The following is a 5,865-nucleotide window of genomic DNA, read 5'->3' as shown; positions in this document are numbered from 1 at the left end:
TGTGTGTGTGTGTGTGTGTGTGTGTGTGTGTGTGTGTGTGTGTGTGTTCACGCATGCACATGCGTAGGGGGTTTGGGAGAGACCTGTAGAGTTCAGAGGAAAACTTGCATCAGTCTGTCTCTCCACCATGTGGCCAGGTGACCAAACCCAGGCCATCAGGCTCAGCAAGATGCCTATACTCTGAGCCATCTCACTGGCCCACTTCTAACCTAACTTACTTTCAAGATTCCCTCTTTTGATCTAAATTTTAGTTCCTTTTGCTGCACTGGAGCAGCCAATTGCACAGCAGTGCTGAGGGTAAAGCAGAGGATGAATCATTTAACCACTAGGTGGCACTTGAGAACACTGCCCTTGGAAGACAATTACTGCATTTGGTTGATAGATGGCGATAGTGTCTGCAAAATCAAAACAAAGTAACATTTCACTTATCACAAAGAATGCACTGTACATTTAGAAAAGGGTCTTTATTGTGAGAAAAAAATTTATTTAGTAATGTATTAACCATACCTATCTCAAAGTGAGATTCAGATATATCTCATTTGTTAGATAAACAGATCTTTATTTTCATCATAAATAACATATACCAATAAAAGGAAAAGAAACCCACACATCATAGCTCCTATAGGAACACTGCTGTCTCTTTGATAGATAACAATATTCTTGAAGCTTGGGGACCTATGTGACTTCCGTGTTCATGGGGATCTTCATAACAGAGCTGTCTTCCGTATCTCTGATGTTTACCTGCTAGCTAATGTTGACTACAACACGAAGTTCACCTCTAAGGGAACACAAGATAGTTTATTCTCAGCCAAATATGAGTTGTTGTAACTCAAAGACACAGATACATGTTGCCCCAAATGACATTCCAACAGAGAAGCTGTTCCATGAACTTTCTATAGTCACAGAACAGAAAGCCACAGGTTATGTCTCCAACATATTAGTAGAAACAGGCGGTACGCTGCAGCAAAGCAGGGGATCCATAAAGGTTTTAGATCTTATTCAATGGCAATTTTAATGATCTGTTGACATAATACATTCCCAAAGTTGTACCTGATGTTTGACAAGATGATAACTCAGATCCAAACAGAGTTGACAAATGGCTACTAAAATGACTAACATCAGTCAAAGACAAGTTTGGCTGTAGATCTGCATCTTTCCAACTCTCCATAATCATAAAGTTCTCATCAGTCAATTGGTTTTGTAGTACTTTTAACATAGGTATGGTTTTGTTTTTGGAAACCTTAGCTCATACTAATTTGTGCCCTAGAAGCCACTCCTAGAGCTGAATCCAATTTAAATCTTAGGCTTCAATTATTTTATTGCATTTAATTTTCCCATAAGCAGTCAACATTCCTGCCATGGAGCAAGGAGTTACTTTCTGTCCAACCATCTTTCTGAGATTCTCAACCCATCACAAAAACAGTATGCTAAACTCAAAGGTTGTCCACTGTTACCCATTGATCCCAGATAAGTATCAACACAATTTCAGTCCCATTAGGACTATTTCTCCCGTCTTAATAAATTCTTCTTATATCCCATGAGATCATAGGCCTCAAAGAAAGCTTAGCATCCACATGTCAGCAGAGGCAGGAGCATCCATTTTGATCTGTGTCCTGTCTTCTTGATCTTTACTAAAATGTGCCTCATTCTACCTGGACAGTCATATGGGTGTCTCTTACATGACACTGACAACTACATCTGGTAACAATGGAATTTGCCTGGTACTCTCATTCAACATACTCAGTGGACTTTTGATTCTGCCATATTCTCCAGTAGATGGCCTTGGCCCTTTTAATCATCTAACACAAACAGTAGAGCTCTGTACTATGAAAAGACAGTTCTTAGCCATGGTGTATACTCAATCTTTTATTTGGACTTTTCTCTTTCACAATATTGTTTAAGTTGGGGTCTAATTTATTAACGCACTGACAGATTTTGTAAAATACATACTTCTACCAACCCAGCTTTCAGTCAATTTCTTCTACCTCATAAGCAATGTGATCTTTCATTTTAACATAGGACCTCCTGTTCTGAAACTTTATAAAAATGGCACCATTTTGCTACTCATAATATTGTTAAGATTCATCTATTTCTAATTAACTCAGGGTGTTCTTTTTCATTGCTGAGCAGTATTCTATCACATATAAATAACACAACTTCTTCATTTACTCACCTGCTAATAACATTTAGGTTGTTTCCAGTTTGGACTTTTCTGAATAAAGTTGCTACCAATAGTCTTGAATAGAATTTAATTTGAGATTTCTAAGTCTCCTGCAAAAACACTTAAATCTTCTGTCTCATGGAGCAGATGAATGGTGCCTCATTTTCCATCATACTGTATTTCACTTCAGCATTGCTGGGGAAGTTCCAGCCGCTTCACACTCTTGCCAACACCAGGGCTGTCAAGATTCTTAATTTTAGATAGTGTAACTGTTGGTAATATATGTTCAATTACTCTGAATTCATAAAGAATCTTCTGTCTAGAAAAGCTATAAGAGATGATAACTATTAAATGCTGAAAACATCCTAACACATTTCACTACGTGTTAGTATGTCAGTAAAATCTTTCCTTAGTTTGTTCAGTAATTCTGTTCTAACAGTGATTACCAAAACCGCAACACAAGCTTGGGTATATATATATAGTCTACACTCAGCTACATTTGGCCTGTTCCCAGCAAATAATACCCAGCACATTAAAAGCCTGCACAGGATTTGGGACTACTAGCCAGCATGGTTACACCAAGAGGACATCCAGAAGTGTGCCCACACATTACCAGAGCTGTTCAGATCCACTCAGCCTAGCACAGCATGGTTTGTGAGAAGTCACCAAGCATGCAAGCTGAGAACCATCCCCAACAAACTTCCCTGTCAGTTCTACTGTCTTTTGCTATTGAGATTGAGTCAGTATGGTGTTTTGTTTTGTTTTGTTTAACTTTTACGTATCTAAAATTTTAATAGCACACATTATATGGAACACAAATCAAAATGTGCCAAACAACAGGGTTTTTCTTGAAAAATACAGTTATGTAAAACTCAATGGCTATAAATCATAATCCAAACATCAGGCTAGCCACATGTGGCAGCACACACCTACTCTCTTCACTCAGAGAACTGAGGCTGAAGGATTGCAAGTTCTAAGGCATCCTAGATACTAATGTACACAATTAAAAAGAAAAAACAGAACAGAATTACCTGAGCCTTGCCCTTAAAAATATCTCAGTTCTATGATGGGTGGATAGTCCAAAGTGCAGCACTGACCCTACATGTAGTAAGCTCAGGGTTTGACTGGTACAACCATTCTTTTCAATGCCCTAACTCAAGTTCCATATCTGCTAAAAACGTTCTCAAAATTCTTGCAACCCACTTTCTGTAACTCCTAACACACTACTTGCCAATACTCTTTTTCCACAGAAAAGAATTATATGCCAAGGAATTAATCTGAAAACAGACGATTAATTCCATTTGAGACTTCCTAGTATCTAGCAGCACTTTGCAGAAACTATAACGAGCATGCAGTAAGGACTGGTTGGTGTGTACTTTTCTGGAGACATAGTCCCACAGTTCAGCCTCAATGAGTAGGTGTGCACCACTACCAAGGTACAGAACAAACCTAGGGAGAGGGTATGTACATTTATTATGCACACAAAATCAATGCCTAGTAGGTAACTGCCTACACAACGATGATGACAGAGCTTCTACTTAGCTGTAGTGTCTTTCTCCTCACAGCACTTACAGATTCAAACATGCACACATTTTATTGCAATCAAAGATTAAGAAGTATCTGTAAACACTACTGTAATACCACCAGGGTTCCTGGTTAATAGCTTTAGTTGATTACTCAAAGGCAGTGTTCATACTGAATTCTTGCACCTTGTGATGGTAACTCAGAAACCTGTTACCTCTTCTGTCTTCTGCATCATGCATGTGTTCTGACTGAGCTACAGCGGATTCCTTATGATTGAGAATTTTGCAGATCTGTTGAGAGGGTTCAGCTGTGCCACGTCTTTCTAGTGAATTCAGGTGAACCATATCCTCGAGATCGTCAGACAACTGTTTCAGCTCAGCATCTGTATTTTCTGATAATTTGAAAATTCTCTTACACTCCTCTCTATATAGCAGATTAAGGCTGGCTCTGTTCCTTCCAACTCTGACAAAGTCAACAGATGCTTTATTTCTTGCTGCTGTGACATGACACTCCCAATTCTTATTCCTGCCTTTTCTAATCCAAGAATTGAGCTTATTGGTCTGGTGAAGAAAGTGCTTCTCTAGATCTTGTGGCTAGGGTTCCCTCTGTTCATCAGACTCTATAGTGGACCACATATCCTCACAGGGGTTACTATTGAATTAAGAGCTAGGTAATAGTAAAGAAGAAACAGTAACTAAACCAGTGTTATAAGCACTAGTTAAAGCTGCCAGTAATCATGGTAATGGTACTAGGGGTAAGCATGGCAGTGGTAGTTGTAGATGCTGAGTTCCATGACAGCTATGAAGGCAGAAACATTTGCCATTGCAGTAAATATCAGGGTCCTTGAACTAACATGATGAGAACAACAAACAGAACGTGCTAGAACCAATCTTAGATGCAGATAGAACTTTTTTTGTACATATTTTTTCAATTTATTTTTTTATAAATTAGTTTATTCACTTTGTATCCCCACTGTAGCCCTTTCCCTCATCCCCTCCCAATCACACCCTCCCTACCTCATCTCCTCTTATGCCCCTCCCCAAGTCCACTGATAGGAGAGGTCCTCCTCCCCTTCCCTCTGACCCTAGCCTATCAGGTCTCATCAGGACTAGCTGCATTGTTTTCCTCTGTGGCCTGGCAAGGCTGCTCCCCCCATCGGTAGGAAGTGATCAAAGAGCCAGCCACTGAGTTCATGTCAGAGACAGTCCCTGTTCCCATTACTAGGAAACCCACTTGGACACTGAGTTGCCATGGGCTACATCTGTGCAGGGGTTCTAAGTTATGTCCATGCATGGTCCTTGGTTGGAGTATCAGTCTCAGAAAAGACCCGTGCCCAGATTTTTTGGATCTGTTGCTCTCCTTGTGGAGCTCCTGTCCCCTCCAGGTCATTCTATCTCCGCCTTCTTTCATAAGATTACCTGCATTCTGCCCAAAGTTTGGCTATGAGGACTACTAGGTAAGTGTGCAGGTCTCTGAGACTGCACAGCACTGAAAGGAGCACACCGATACCCTGACATACCTTGTCCGGGAAGAAGTGAAGTCCTAGCTGGAGAGTGCACGACTCAAGCAGCCATCTTTAAGCTGCTGTGTTAGGTGTTTTAGGTTGGGATTCCCCAGGAAGCAGACAGGAATATTTTAGGGAAGCAGCATCTATGAGAGTAAAGGAAGTACCACTGAGCAAAGGAAAAGCCATTGAGACTCAGGCCATAGCGATCAAGAGGGCACTTAAGACATCTCTATTCTGCTCCTCAGAAGTATTTAAAATAAAGGCTTGATGTTCTAGACACAGGCAGAGGGCACGAGCTGTGCACTGTAGCTGAAGGAAGAGAGGAGCCGCTTTGATCAGCAATCTCTCAGTGTTTGCCTAGGTTTTGCTTGTTTTTTATGTAGTAATGGCAGAAAGGAAGTATACTTACTTCCTCATGGTAATTTAACATGGTGGAATGGGAAGGACTCATAGGTAAAGACCTGTGAAACCTTTCACTGCTAAACACCCATCTCAGAGCAGATGGCCAGTTTTTATTTCTTTTGAATTCTGTTAATAGGTGTGGTGGGGTGAGTGCAGGACCTACAGTAGTCAGAAGAGGGAGCTGGAATTACAGGTGAGTTGCTACATTCAGGTGCTGGAGACTGAACTCAGGCCCCCTAGAAGCACAAACAAGAGTCTTGACCACAGAGAC

This window comes from Psammomys obesus, unplaced genomic scaffold, assembly GCF_907164565.1.
Source record: "Psammomys obesus unplaced genomic scaffold, mPsaObe1.curated_primary_1811, whole genome shotgun sequence".
Lineage (NCBI taxonomy): Eukaryota > Metazoa > Chordata > Mammalia > Rodentia > Muridae > Psammomys > Psammomys obesus.
Note: the sequence above shows the minus strand (reverse complement) of the source record.